The sequence below is a fragment of the Oryctolagus cuniculus genome, chromosome 19, assembly GCF_051225735.1.
Source record: "Oryctolagus cuniculus isolate XC-2025 breed Fujian yellow rabbit chromosome 19, ASM5122573v1, whole genome shotgun sequence".
Lineage (NCBI taxonomy): Eukaryota > Metazoa > Chordata > Mammalia > Lagomorpha > Leporidae > Oryctolagus > Oryctolagus cuniculus.
The window spans coordinates 28783938-28799196 of NC_142885.1; the positions used below are offsets into that span (position 1 = coordinate 28783938).

The 15259-nt window shown below is 61.7% G+C and overlaps 2 pseudogenes; both read right to left on the reverse strand.

Moving 5' to 3' along the window:
• Positions 1-1410: 1410 nt before the first annotated feature.
• On the reverse strand, positions 1411-6499 carry LOC127485597 (serine/threonine-protein kinase LMTK3-like; annotated as a pseudogene).
• A 191-nt stretch (positions 6500-6690) lies between these two features.
• LOC127489584 (potassium/sodium hyperpolarization-activated cyclic nucleotide-gated channel 2-like) lies at positions 6691-14152 on the reverse strand (annotated as a pseudogene).
• Positions 14153-15259: the final 1107 nt, after the last annotated feature.

Below are 15259 nucleotides of genomic sequence, written 5' to 3' on the forward strand. Positions count from 1 at the left end.
AGATGCCCTCTGTTAGGGCTCCATTCCAGACTCAGTGTGGTCTGCAAAGCTCTTCCCCATACAAAATCACCAATGGCCTAGGCTGCGCAGTCTCTTCACACTGCGATTTCCGAAGCTGGCACCTCCTCCAGTCCCTGGCTGCGGGAGTCATGGGAGGTGTCCTCACTCATTGCTACAGGTCTGCACCTTCCCCACTACCTCTGTATCCCTCTTCCTTCTGTAGAGTTTTCACCGCAACTAGTCCCTGGGGATGCACTGCCTCTGCTTTTCTTCTGCTATTTTCCTGTAGTCAAAAGCAGCCATCTTTTCCCCATTCAGACATCTTGGAGTCTGCAATTATTTTCATTATGGAATTGGGCTTGTGTGCCATCACACATTTTATAAACACATATATGTGCTTTATTTAAATATAAAGAAATGAAAAAATGATAGTAGTAGGGATAATCAAATAAAACATGACTGGTATTCATCAAACAACTCCAATTATTTTCATTATTTTTATTACTGAGGAATTTGAACACTGGATTCATGAACAGTTTTTCATGTTTAATGACTATTTGTATTTTTTATAATATTCCAGTCCTATGTCTTCTCCTTCTCCTTCTTCTTTTTCAACAGGCAGAGTTAGACAGAGAGAGATAGAGACAGAGAAAGGTCTTCCTTCCATTGGTTCAGCCCCCCAAATGGCTGCAACAGCCGGCGCACTGCACCGATCTGAAGCCAGGAGCCAGGTGCTTCCTCCTGGTCTCCCATGCGGGTGCAGGGCCCAAGCACTTGGGCCATCCTCCATTGCCTTCCTGGGCTACAGCAGAAAGCTGGACTGGAAGAGGAGCAACCGGGACAGAACCAGTGCCCCAACCGGGACTAGAAACTGGAGTGCCGGCGCCGCAGGCAGAGGATTACCCTAGTGAGCCACGGCACCGGCCCTGCCTTTTTATTCTACCAAACTGTTTTTTTCTCATCAGTTATTAAGAAAATAACTTTCATTATTTTGCCATGGTTTTAACTGCCAATCCCTGTTATCCTAGAAGTATTTGAGGGGCTGGCACCATGGCTCACTTGGTTAATCCTCCACCTGCAGCACCAGCATCCCATATGAGCACCAGCTTCTAGTCCCAGCTGCTCCTTTTCCAGTCCAGCACTCTGCTGTGGCCTGGGAGGGCAGTGGAGGATGGCCCAAGTGCTTGGGCCCCTGCACCTGCATGGGAGACCAGGAGGAAGCACCTGGCTCCTGGCTTCAGATCAGCGCAGCGCCAGCCATCGTGGCCATTTGGGGAGTGAACCAATGGAAGGAAGACCTATCTCTTTGTCTCTCTCTCTCTCTCTCTCTCTGTCTATAGCTCTACCTGTAAAATAAATTTTTTTTAAAAAAAGTAGTATTTGAAAGCAAGTATGACATACTATATCATTTATTTTGTAGATGTTTCAGTATTTACTGCTAAAGGATGAAAAAAGTACAATAACCTCACTTGAAATTCAATCCCCTGCTTTCCAGGTTCCCCACCTGGTGGAAGAGGCAGAAGGTCAGGTCCCCATGGAAGGAGACCATCTTGCACTTCCCCACCAGAGCCCTGTCCTCGGGCTCATTGGCTGCACGCAGAGACTTGAGCAGCCCCTGCATTGGCAGGCCCTGTCCACAACGGCACTGCTCACCACCACAGGCACCAGGGCTGCCCACGATGTCCCAGGGCCATGCGGCCCTGCACCACACCCACTGTCACTGCCACTGTGTCCCCCTCCTAGTCCTTGTCCTCATCCTCCCTGTCCTCTGCTGGCCCTGAGGACCCCACCCCGCTGGCATCCCCGCAAGCTGCCCTGGCATTTGTGACCTGCCATGGGGGCTACCGCAGCCCAGGCCTGGGAACTGCATGAGCACAAGCGGTGGCAGTGCCAGTGAGAGCCGCAAGAGCTTGGCTGCTAGGGGACAGATACAGTGAGCCCTTTGAACCACAGAGACTGAGGCAGGCCCCCAGGTCTGGCTGTGTTCCAGTAAGCCCCCAGCCCCCACTCCCTAGCTACAGCTCCCAGCAGCAGCCAGCGCTCTGTCCAGGGGCCCTCAGTCTCTGTGTCCTGTACCTCTCTTTGGCCACAGGCGTCATCCCCCCATTCCTCTCACCTCTGAACCCATGCACCTGCCAGGAACTTGCTTTCCTAGGGCAAGCCCTGCTTCTCCACCAGCTGGGGGCTTTTGAAGCCCCCAGACCCTCTCATGGTGGCAGGGAGACAGAGATAGAGCTGAACTCCTGGGAGGGCTCAGTCAGTGCCTGTGAAGTTAATGGATGAGTGGTGCCCACAGTGACACTGGCTCTCAGATGCCAAAACTGGGCTGTCCAACGGTCTGTAGGCCCCTCCCCTGTCCTAGCAGCCCCTGGTCTCAGGTCCCCACAGGAGGAAACCCGGCTTCAAATCCCAAGCCCGCCCTACTCACTTGCCAAGTGTCCCTGGCCAATCAGATCCACCTGTGTCCTCACTGCCAATGAACAGGGCTACTCAGTCCTCCATCAGTGCATAAATGAACTGCGGGCCTGTGGGGGCAAGATGGGGACAAGATGAGGTTCCAGGTTGGGGGGGGAGCATGGATGCAGAGCAGGTCACTGTCCCCTCACTCCTGACCTTCTGCTCCTTGGCAGATGCACCTTGTTGGTGCCCAACTCAGTGCCCTTGACCCGACACCTGGACGCCCTCCCCTGGGTTGTGTATGGCTTCTGTCCACCTTTCCTGATGACCACCTCAGGGTGTTGGGGTCCTGGGGGTGCCATACAGGAGGAGCAACAGGGGCTTGGGGGACCCCAGAGAAAAGTTGGGGTGACGGCCCTTAGAAATCAGGAAGGCCTCCCAGGGAATGGAACTGTGGGTAAGGTCTCGGAGAATGCATAGGAGTTCACCCAGTAGGAAAAAATAGGCCAGCACCAGCCTCTGCCCACCCAGGTCTGCAGCTGCTCCAGCTTTTGACAACACAGCTGGCCCCATGCTGCCCACTGCGGCCTGGTGAAGGTGCAGAGGAGACGGAGGCCTGTGCCCAGCCCCTTCCTGGCTCTCACCCTCCAGCCACAGGCTCACCTGGAGAGGAGAGCCCAGGCGTCCCCAGGACAGACAGGAGCTGCCATCGCCTTCCAGGGATTCTGGGGGCCACCTCCCCCATGTTCACCTCTAGATGGGGGCCTCTGTCTCCTCTGACACAGTCCCCCAGGGGCGAAACACTCCTGCGTCCTTAGCACAACTGCCTTTCCAGGGAAGGCACTGCTGTGCCCCAGCTCACCAGGGCCGATGCAGCTGGCAGCTCGGTGCCTGGCACACTCCCCACTCCCACCTCGAGGCTGGCACAGTGGGCAGACACCTGAGCCCCCTACAGTTTCCCCCAGAGGCCCACAAGGCCCAGGATGTGCTGCCTCTGAGTTGGCTGCAGCCATGGGGAAAACAAACAGCACTCTGGCTTAAAAGGGGGAAAGAGCGGAGGTGGGCTTCCTGAGAAGGAGCAGCCCCTAGGGACTGGGTGGTTTCTCTGGAGCCGAGCTGGCCCCGTCCTTGTCCCTACGCTGTCTGGCCCCTGTGGGCAGCTGAGCTGCAGCCCCTGACATGTGGGAGTGGCAGTGGCTGAAGCAGGTGGGCTTTGCATGCTCTAGTTCATCTCCTTTAACCACAGCCCTGGGAGAGAGGCACTGTCCTGGCCATCTGTCCCAGCAGATGGAGAAACTGAGGCATGCAACAGGAAGAACATGGGCCCCAGGCGGCAGAGCTAGAGCAGGACTGAGCCAGGGTAGTTGTGGCTTTTGGGTCTGCCATGCCCGGCCTGCCCGGCCTCCAGGCTCTGCTCCCCCCCCCCCACCCAAAACGAGGGCCACCACCTGAACTCCTCCAGGCCTCCTCACCTTTGATCTGCTGGCTGTTCCGCTGTGGGGGTCCCAAGTCCAAGTATCCATGCTTCCCCCTGCCGGACCATGGCATCCCGGGGCCCTTCCTCTGAGGCTTGGGAGGGGTCCCGTCTCCACTGGGTGCACTGTCCAGGCCTTGCTGTCTGGGATCCGGGCTCTCCCTCTGACACCACCTCTGGCCTGGCCTAGGGGGCGCTGGCTCCGGCCTCCTCAGCTGTGCTTCTGGGGACCGCGGCTGCTGCCGCTGCGGAGGCCTCCTGCTCTCTACCTACTCATCCGACCTTTGCGTCCACACCGTCCCCGTGCCCACTGGGGCCCGGCTCCCACTCTCGAGGTCCAGTCTCCCGGCCCCGGGAGCTCTCGGCGCCCCTCCCCCCAGTCTCGTGGGCTCTCCTCTAGGTCCCGGCTTCAGCGTCCCATTCCTGGTGGCTGGGCCAAGGGGGCCAGGGCCGTCCCCGCGCTGCTCTGGGGTGAAGCCGCCATGCCTGCTGTGGGGGCTCTCTCCAGCGAGTGCTCCGAATCTGGTCCCTATTCTCCATCTTCTCCCAGGTCCTGGGGCTCCCCGCGCCCTAGTCTCTGGTGGCTTCTTCGTTCCTGGGCAGTCTCGGGCCCCCATTCTCTGACGCGTTCTCCTCCCTCCTTGGGGGCGTCAGCTCCCTATTCTCCAGTGTTTTCTGTCTAGGGGAACCCTGGGTCCCCATTCGCCGCCGCCTCCTTCCCCTCGTCGGGGACTCTCTGTGCCCCGCTCTGCAGCGCTGTCGCCCCGTTCACGGGAAGCCTCAGGCTTGGGGCTCTCTTCCCGCTGCCCAGGGCTGGCAGGTCCATGTTCAGGCCCCGGGGCTTTCTCTCTGTTCCCGGGGCCTCTCCCAGCCTTCCTGGGTCCTGCCTCCCGTGGTGTCCGCCCCTTGTCCCCTAGCAGGTTCCTTGTCAAGTCCTCCCGCAAGGACATCAGCAGCTGCTCTGTGCTCACTTGAACTACGAAGGTCAGCTTCTTCTGGGACCCCACGAGCGGGAAGGGACCCGGGTCTGCGGGCGGCCGGGACGCTCCTGGGTCGGGTGGCTCGGGGGAGCCCATGGCAGAGGGGCCCCTTCCTCCTCCTCGGCCGCCCCTCACCTAGGAAGACTCCCCTCAGGGGGAGAAAAGGGTCTTGGTCTCGTAGCCTCTGTCCCCTGGCTTGGGAACCCGAGAGAACGGGCCTGAGCTGGGACTGGCCATGGGGGGGGGGGGGTTCGGGGGACGCAGCCAGGTCCACGGGTGCCTGGGAAGGTGGTAGCGGTGGCGGCGGGGGTGAGGGGTGGCCGAGGAGTGGGAGGTGGCCCCCGCTCGGGGTACTGGGGGCTGCTGCTTTCATGAGGAGGTCCAGAAACACAGAAGGGCTGGGGGAGGTCGGCCAGGGAGCGCTGTTCTGCCCGCAGGGAGGAGTCGTCCTCGGTAGGGGGTGGGGACAGCCAACTGCAGGGTGTCCCCTCCAACTGCCAACCGCCAAATGCCCACAACTTAATGAGGCTCCAGCGGCTGGCAGGAGCAGGCCCCGTTGCGGCTGCACAGGGTGCACGGCACCGGCCCTCGAGGCTGCGGGTGGTTGGCCAGGGAGCCCTGTTCTGCCCGCAGGGAGGAGTCGTCCTCGGTAGGGGGTGGGGACAGCCAACAGCAGGGTGTCCCCTCCAACTGCCAATGGCCAACCGCCCACAACTTAATGAGGCTCCAGCGGCAGGCAGGAGCAGGAGGCCCCCTTGTGGCTGCACAGGGGCACGGCAGGGGCCCTCGCGGCTGAGGCTTCCCCCCAAGGGTGCTGCTGTCCTCGCGGGAGAGCTGCCCTCCTCCTCCTCACTCCCCCAGCACTTCGGCAAGGTCTCCCGCCAGCGTCTCCCCCGCGCCCCAGCCCCTGGGAACTCAGCTGCTCAGCAGGAAGCTGCCTGATGCAGAGGACTGGGCCAGGAAGGGCCGAGGCACCGGAAGAAGGGGGAGGCCAAGTCTTGGACACTAGCTGGGGGACCACGGGAGAGGCCTGAGGGGCAGGCACGCCTGGGTCCAGAGGGTCCCAATCATTGGGGAAGAGGGACTCTGGGTGGGAGCCGCGCTCCTACAGGCGAATGTAGTACTCGCTGCTCACTGAGGGGCTGCGGGCACTGATGAAGGGCAGCACGCTGGGTGTGGACAGCGCCTTGTAGACGGGATCGGAAGGGTTGGCATGGGGGCCCGGGGGCGTGGACGCGGGCTGCCAGGTGGTGCTGCGCCGCCCCGCCCCAGCCCGCCCCCCGCCGGGCCATCTCCCACAGCACTGGAGGTTCAGGCCGCGGCTGCTCTCAGCGATCCTGAGCACCTCATTGGGATCAGTCCCGGGGAAGCCATCATCCCGAAGCAGGAAGTGGACGAGAGGTGCCGGGGCGCTGCAGGCCTCACATGCGGTCCCGCCCCGCCACCTCCCAGGCCACCCTGGTGCCCTTGACTCCCAGCCCTGCGAGGCATGGTGCGAGTGGGGTCCCTTTGGATCCAGGGCTGGAGGCGGGACTACAGGACGAGGGGACTGTCCCTGGTTCCCCTTCTAACCTCAGCTTCCCCAACACCCTGGCCCTGCCTCACCCTGGTCCTCATCAAGGTCAAGACCCTGGCTGGGGGCCCTCATGGCTCCATTCCTACAGCCAGAAGCCTGCCTCTGCAGCTGGGGCCACCACTGCCTCCTTCCCACCCCTGCCAGTGTGCCCCTCATAGCCCCTGCCTGATCAGAGCCCCACCCTCACCTCCTCCCACTGGTGTGTGCACAGGCCCCGCCCCCACCTCCCACTAGTGCGTGCATAGGCCCCGCCCCTCACCTCCTCACCTGGTGAGGGCACAGGCCCCGCCTTCACGAGGCTCCACCCAAGGCCCCTCCCCACACCTCCCACTGGTGCTGCACAGACCCTGCCGCAAACCTCTTTCCACTGGTTTGAGTACACGCCCCACCACCACGAGGCCCCGCCCAGCCCCTCCTCCCACTGGTGCTGCAAGGCCACGCCCCGAGGCCCCGCCCCGCACCTCCTCCCACTGGTGGATGTAGCCATGACAGCCACAGTAGGTGCAGCAGGCTGAGGATCTTGGTGAAGCTCATGATGCGCAGGGCGCACGCCATCTTGTAGACCTCAGAGTCGGTGCCCTTCTCCACGATGAGGAAGATGTAGTCCACGGGGATGGAGGACATGAAGACCATCAAGAACCACGTGCGCAGGTACCTGCGCTTGATCTTTTCAGGGTCCAGGATGATCTCCGTGTTGTCCTCCACCACGATGCCCATGCGGAAGTTGAGCACCAGGTCCAGTAGGAAGAAGGTGTCAGAGACCACACTGAAGATGATCCAGGGGGCAGTGGTCTCCTCCTGAAGAAGGTGATGCCCTGGGGATGTTGATCAGGTTGCCCACCATGAGCAGCAGCATGGTGAAGTCCCGTAGAACCTGCGGAGGAAGGCCCGGGCCTGCGTGCCTGGACAACCAAGGATGGGGAGTCCCCCGCCCCCGCAGTGCTGACCACGTCTGGACCTCACCAAGGCGGGGCCTCTGCTCCCCTGCCAGTGCTGACCACCCCAGCACAACATCAAGGGTGGGAGCTGAACCCCCCCCCCACCACCACCACCACAGCGCTAACCACCTCTGGACCTCACCAAGGCCAAGGGCACTCAGTGCACACAGAATATCACAAGGTCTGAAGGAGAGCTGCCCCCAGGAGTGGGGGTGGGGAGGGCCCTGGGCGCTGGCTCAGATGGCGCTGGTGCAGATGGACCCAGCCCGTCTGGAGCCAGGGCCAAGGGTGCCAGTCCTAGGTGTGGAGAGAGGTGAGAGGCTGAGGCCCATGGGACTTGGCAAGGTCTGGCATTGGCTCCGGCAGCCGCAGGGACAGGAACGATGGGCAGTGTTCCGACAGCCCAAGGTCAACCCCAGGACTCCACCTGGGGGCAGAAGAGGCCCCACCTCCCCGGGCAGATGGCAGGCTGGGAGAAAGCACCTGGCAGGGATGAGCACAGGCCTGTTGGCGAAGGGGAAAATACCATCAGTCCCCCAGGGAGGACACCAAGTGTCCTCCCAGAGCCGGGGCGGTCACTCTGCTGACAGCATCCTGGAGCACTGGGCACGGGGCCAGGACAGAAGCCTGCGTACCAGGGACGTGCTCACAAGGGACAGCACATGACAGGCTGCCTGGCTGGGAGAAGCTTCCCTCCGGCTGGTGGCTTGGGGTTCAGGGTTCAACCCCAGGGGCCCCAGTGTCTGCCAACAATACAGTGGACAGTGAGCATGGGAGGAGTGTGTGCCTGGCAGCCAGCCAGCCCCTCCTGGGTCCTGCCCCCCAGCATCATCTGCCTAAACTCCTCCTGGGGCTCCACCTCCACAGCTTTGGGTTTTCAGTTTCTGCACAGGTTCACGGGCCAGGTTCTGTTCACACGAGTGTCCTGCCCAGGTCAAGGAACCCACGGCTGTGTCACAGCCCCCATGTCTGCCATCCTGCTCTGCTCCAGTGCCTCACTGCACCCTGACCACGTCCTTCCCACTGGGGCCCCGAGTAATCAAGACAGGCCATGAAGGGGCTGGTGCTGTGGCATAGTGGGTAAAGCCACCGTCTGCAGTGCCAACATCCCATATGGACACCGGTTCGAATCCTGGCTGCTCCACTTCTGATCCAGCTCTCTGCTATGGCCTGGGATAGCAGTAGAAGATGGCCCAAGTCCTTGGGTCCCGGCACCCACATGGGAGACCTTGAAGAAGCTTCAGGTTCCTGGCTTTGGATTGAGACAGCTCTGGCCACTGTGGTCAACTGGGGAGTGAACCAGTGGATGGAAGACCTCTCTCTCTCTCTCTCTCTGCCTCTCTTTCTCTCTGTGTGTAACTTTCAAATAAATAAATCTTTAAAAAAAAAAATCCACGGGGCGGGCGTGTGGCACGGGGCTGGCTGTTGGGGGCATTTCAGGAGTGAACCAAGGGATGAGGTGGTCTCCCTTTCTCTGCCTTTCAAGTAAAGTGAAAATAGGTAAAACTTTTTAAAAAACAAAGCCTGAGAAATTAAAAAGAAAAAAGCTACCCGCTTCCAAACAGCAAGGAGACAGCGCTGCAAGAGGAGGAGGAGCACCATGGGTCTGAGCTCCACCTGCAGCCCAGGCTGCTCCTCTCCCACGCCTCTTGCTGGGGAGGCCATACGCTGAACACCCGCTGTCGGAGGCCAGCACACCTGGGCCTGCGGGAGCCCTTGCACGAAAGGCTTCACTTGCACAGGGAGACGTCTCCAGAGAACCATCTTGGCCCAGCGCCGGCCAGGCTGCCAGCCCTCTGTGCCGGCCCCCGCTCCCCCGCTGCAGCCTGCTGGCCTGGCCGCCTGGCCCCCTGCAAGCTCCCATGTCCGGCACCAAGGGACCCTCGCCTCCATCGCAACCGCCCCCTCCCGCCCAGCCCGTCTCAGTGTAGTTACAGCCCCACGGCTCTGGGCCAGTGTGCAGTGTCAGTCTTTCCCACATAAAAAGACGCCCACCGGGCACCCAGGAGGGCAGAAGGCTCCCAGCGTTCGAGGTCCAAGTCCTGCCGGTCTGGCTTCCCCCACTGGGCCCGAACGCCAGGAAGCCAAGGGACACACTCAGGTTAGGCCCCGCCCCAGCCCCACCCCAGCCCCACCCCTCCAAAGCCCGCCCCAGTGGCCCCACCTACTTCCAGGGCCCGCTCCCAGCGGCCCTGCCTTCCATGCCCTGCCCCAAACTGCTGGTCCTGTTGCGAGGAGCCTGGGACGCCCGCATCCTCCCTCTCTGCAGGTCCCAGCCTCTGGGGAACACCTGTCAGCCTCCCCGTTTAGGTCAAATAGTTTTTAAGTAAAGCAGACTAAGTTGGCAACCGAGTCGTTTTCAAACCACGCAGCGGTTTGCGGGCCTAGAACCGAGAGACAGAGGGTGTGAAGCTTCATGGGAACACTGGTGGTGGCGGATCAGGGACTCTCCGGGAGCACTGGTGGGGGGTCTGGGACTCTCCGGGAGCACTGGTGGTGGGGGTCAGGAACTCTCCGGGAGCACTGGTGGGGGGGTCAGGGACTCTCCGGGGGGGTGGAGAGGGTCAGGGGCTCCACACAGGATTTGGGGTTGGGGGAAGAAGGTCGGGGGCTTCATGGTAGCACTGATGGGGAGGCTGAGGAGCTTCATAGGAGCTTGGGGGTGGAGCAGAGTCCGCCCAGGTCAGCGGTCCCGTGGCTGAGCAGGCAACCATGAGAAGGGCTGGGCCTGAACCCACCGCCCTAGCTCAATGCAGGCAGAGGAAGCCCGGATGTTGTCCCGGGCAAGAGCTCCCGCAGGCCCCGCCCCTCCCCAACACGGCCCAAGTGGTGCCTGGCATCTACCTCGGGGTCGGATCCTGAGGAAATCATCCAAAAGAAAGAGAAAAACATTAAAAAGCAATTTACACCCAGGCATGCATAGCAGCTCTGTCCGCGAGAGCCAGAGGCTGGCCAGGGCCCAACTCAGGCTGGCCCGGGCTGGCCCACCAGTGACCTGGGCACTGTGGGGGTGGGGGCAGAGGCTTCTGGTCCCAGAGATAGGGCCATGGGGAAGCACCTGCGATGTTGGGAAGACCCAGCCCTCACTTCCACCCCCAATGTGCAGCCTGGACCAGCCACTTTCCTGCTCAGACCCCTGGGTCACCGTCTGGCCTTGGGAGCTCCCTGACCCCAAAGGTCATCTGGCCCCATGGCAGCTGGCTGATCAGACACCAGCTCGGGTGACGGAGGGGAAACTGAGGCGCATCAGGCCGTGAGGGGTCAGCTCGCAGCTCTGCTGCTCAGCCCCAGGGGTCCTCAGCTCCTGCTGAGACCCCAGCATGGAGACCAGGTCCACCCCGTGGGGTGTGAGGTTGGAATGGAGCAGGAGGCAGCCAGGAATCAGGGAGTAAATCCTGGAGGGATTAGAGGGATTAGGCTCTAAACTGGGGCTGCACAGCAGGTGTCACAGATTAAGAGACAGAGATGCCAGCTCCCCTGCCAGGGACGCTCACTGGCCAGAGAAGCCTAGGGCAGCAGCAGCGATGAGACCATCCTGGGGCACCACAGGCAGGGGTGGGGGGGCGCAGGGCTGCGGCTCAGGTGCCCTGGGATGGCTGGATGTGGGGTGAGGGTCAGAGGCTGGGCAGCAGGAAGCTGAGCAGGGACCCCTAGGTCAAAGTAGGGCAAGTTTCCCAAGCAGGGAGTTGGGGAAGAAACAGGGGAGGAGGGCCCCCAGCCACCCTGATCCCTCCTCCCACACTCCCTAGGAGAGGCTGGTGACTGACCCCTGCCATGGCCACCCAGCAGCCACCGTGGGGGACTGGAGGATGTGGCCCCCGCCCCCTGTCTTTCAGCAGCATGGCACATATGTGCTGTGGACTGGAAGAGGCCCACGCAGAGCTGCAGGGTGGGCAGAGCTGGGGCCAGGACCTTCCCCTACCCAGAAGGAGGCCCGCCAGAGGCCAGCAGGACCCTCAGAGTCAGCGCAGCTGCCACCATACCATCTAGCCCAAGCTCCCTTCTCCTCGAGTGTCCTCTGCCTGGGACCCCTCCTTCCACCTGCCCAACTCTGCCCGGGACCTCCTGCCCCTGGAACCAGAACAGCAGCATCCCCAGCTTGGCAAGCAGGGGTCCTCAAGGGTCCTAGGTGGGCTCAGGCCAGTTTATTGAAGAGGAATCGGGGGCAGGAAGCAAACTTCATGCTCGAGGAGGGGACAGCACCGGCCTGGGATGGGCCCCATGAGGAAGAAAGAACAACGTGAAGGGGACATGGAGAGGACCCTGGCCAGCACCCCACACAGACGGACACACAGACACAGAGGGACACATGAGACACAGACACATGCATGAGCACACACAGGTACTTGTCCAAGTCCATAGGAGAATGAACTTCAGTGTTTGCTTTGGTCCCACTCAGGTCCAGCAGCCCCTGGCACTCATGCTGTCCACTGCCTGTCCCTGGGTCTGTCCCATTCCCCACAGGCCTGGAGAGGGCCCCTGCCCTGCCGTGCACCTACCACACCACGGCAGAAGTCAATGTTCTGAATTAAGCCGGGTGCCCGCAGTGTGGCTGTGTCTCTCTGGGATCCCAGAGTCTGGGGGCACATGGTGACCACAGCAGGGCCTGAGGCCCCAGCGACTTTGCTGGGAAACTTTTAGGTCCCTTTTTAAAATGTGGCTAATCAGAGCCAGCGCCCCACATGAGCACTGGTTTGAGTCGCAGCTGCTCCACTTCTGATACAGCTCCCTGCTATGGCCTGGGAAAGCAGTGGAGGGTAGCCCAAGTGCTTGGGTCCCTGCATCCACATGGAGACCTGGAAGCAGCTCTTGTCTTCAACCTGATCCAGCCCCAGCTTTGGCCAACTAGGGAGTGAACCAGCAGATGGAAGACCTCTATCTCTGTAACTCTGCCTTTCAAATTAATTAATTGGTTAATCTTAAAAAAATAATAAAATAATGTGGCCACTGGGTCTCATGTTGCCCCCCCCCCAGCCCCCAGGGACGATTCATTTGTCTGGCTGGCCCCTCACTTGGTCACAGCAGTTGAAGAGCCCTCGCCGCCCACAGCATCTCCCACCCACCCTGGGGACAGCTGCCCCCAGCAGCAGAAAGTCCAAGACCTCTTACTGCCCAAGGAAGGGACGACTGACTCAGTGCCCAGCCTCAGCCCTGTACCCACTCCCCGCCCATAGGCGTCCTGCTGGTGGTGGGGCGGTCATGCTGGAGGCAACTGGGCTGGAGGGGAGACGCAGCCCTGTGACCAGATGGCACTGGGCCTGGGCCAAGAGCAGGAAGCCCATGGCTCCTGACCGTCCTGCATCAAACACGGGACCACTGAGCCGACCCACCTGAGCTTTCCCAAGCTAGACAGGGGTTGGCAAGTTCAGGCTGCTGGCGGGGTCTGACTGCACCGCTGGGAACCGGACTTTGTTCCATGGCCCTGGACCCCAGAGTCTGCAGTTCTCAAGCACTGAGGGTGGGGATGGGTCAGGAACCAGAAGTTCTCAGACCCTGTTCTGCAGGCCTGGGTAGGGGGCCTCCGGGAGCAGGAGAATCTGGGCTCTGTGGGCCCAGGCTCGGGCAAGGACTGCCAGGGCAGAGGGCGCGGCGGGCCTGGGCGCTGTCCACGGTGCTTTAGTCTCCCACTCCCTGAGCGCAGGCCAGGAGGGCCCCAGAGGCGCCCCACTCACCCCGCCCGCGCACGCAGCCGGGACACACCCGGTGCATGCCTCCTGCACCACTGGGCCCGCGTTCCCCGGAGCCCCGCGCCCGAGGCCCAGCTCATGTTCATCTCGCTCCGGCGCCCGGGGAGAGAGGAGTCCACTCACAGCGGCCCGGCCCTGGACCCTGCCCAGTGCCTGGGCGCGCACGACCCGCTCACGCCTCGGTGGCTACATGCCCACCTTCACCCTGCACAGCTCCCGTGGCTCGCGGAGACGCCGAGCCCCGCCCCCTCTCAGGCTCGCGGGCCCCACTTAACCCCATCCCCGCCCGCCTGCCCTTCCTCCTCCTCGAAGGCCGGGTTGCCCTCCACTCCTCCTCAGCGCACAGCCCCGGGCTCTGCCGCCGTGTCCTGTGACAGGGGGAGAGGGTGCCCCCCGAGGACGGCCGGCGCGCTAGCTGAAGTCGCCGGGCTGGTGGATGATCCAGGCCCCCGCGGACTTCATGCGCTCTTGCTCGCACTCCACCGCCATCTGGCTGCTGAACATGCGCAGCGAGAACTTGTTGACGCCCGGCTGCAGGAGCGCGCCCAGTTGGCGCTACATGAAGCTGGCCAGGCTGCCGCGTGGTTCCCCGGCCGGCCCGCCTCCTCGCTGCCCGCCTCCGCCGCTGGCCCCGCGCCCGCGGTCGCCCCGCTGCACGAGAACACCACCTTGGGGCCGCGCGCCGGGCCCTAGGGCCCCGCGGGGCTGTACTGCGGGTCGCCGCGCCCGCACTAGCCTTGCGGGCTGCCCTTGGCCGCGCTAGCCACGCCGGGGGTGCCCGAGCCGTCGCACCAGCTGTCCCGGCTACAGAGCCGGGCGGGTGAGCCGCCTTCGTGCGCTGCCCTGGGGGCCGTGGTCCCGGGCCGGGCGGGCTCCGCTGGGGGTGCGGGGTCAAGCGGGCGGCGCGGGCAGCTGCTGCTTGGTGGGGGGGGGGGGGGCGCTGGAGGCGGTGCAGGGGTCTCGCCCAGACTCTGGACTCTCCCCGGGCTGCCCGCCGCCCCCGCGCGCGTCCTTAGCGAGGCGGCGCAGGCAGGGAGCGGAGCAGCCGCCGTCACCGCTGGCCCGGGCCCGAGCCCGAGGGAGGGGCGCGGAGTCTCCATGGCGGGGCCGAGGTTGGGGGGGTCGCCCCGCCTCTGCCTGCACCCCCTGCCCGCTCCCTATGCTCTGGCGGAGGAAACTGAGGCTGCGGGGTCGGACGCCCAAGGTTACGCAGCCTTGGGCCCGCGGAGGCAGCCGAGGGGAAATTGAGGACCAGCACTGTGGCACAGCAGATTATTACCCTGGCCCGAAGTGCCGGCATCCCATATGGGCGCCGGTTCTAGTCCCAGCTGCTCCACTTCCAATCCAGCTCTCTGCTATGGCCTAGGAAAGCAGTAGAATATGGCCCAAGTCCTTGGGCCCCTGCACCAGTGTGGGAGACCTGGAGGAGACTCCTGGCTCCTGGCTTCAGATTGGCACAGTTCTGGCCATTGTGGCCAATTGGGGAGTGACCCAGCGGATGGAAGACACCCCCCCCCCCCGCCTACCCTATGTGTAACTCTCTCAAGTAAAAAATAAAAAAATCTTTTAAAAAAAGAGGATGATAGGGAACTTATGTGATCTTTCTTCTAGTAAGAACTTTTTAAAATTTATTTGAAATGCAGTTTGAGAGAGAGAGAGAGAAGGAGAGGGGGAGAGAGAGACAGATATTCAATGTACTCCCCAAATGGCTGCAATACCCAGGACTAGGCCAGGCCCCACTCGGGAGCCAGAAGCATCCTCTGGATGTCCCAAGGGGGTGCAGTGGAACAAGAACTTGTGCCATCTCCCACTGCTTTCCCAGGCCTTCAGCAGGGAGCTGGATCAGAAACAGTACAGTTGGGACTCAAACCAGAGCCCATATAGGGTTGCAGGCACTGCAGACAGCAGCTTAGCTCACTGTGCTACAGTGGCAGACCCCCCTTTCTACTGCTACACCACTGAACATTTTAGCAAAGGACAAATCCCTTTGTCTTATCCTTACAGAGAAGGCTCCATGTAAAATGACATGATCTTCAAACTCATGAAGGTCCTCAACTACAGATAATGCCTGATATTTGATATTTGGGAAAGCCAACTTAAGTCAGCATTAAGTCTATGATTCTGTAGGTTCTTTACATGAGAAAGCACCAACTCCAAGGATAAAAAGGATTAGGAAAAATATTAAGGACTCTATTGACAGGCTACTG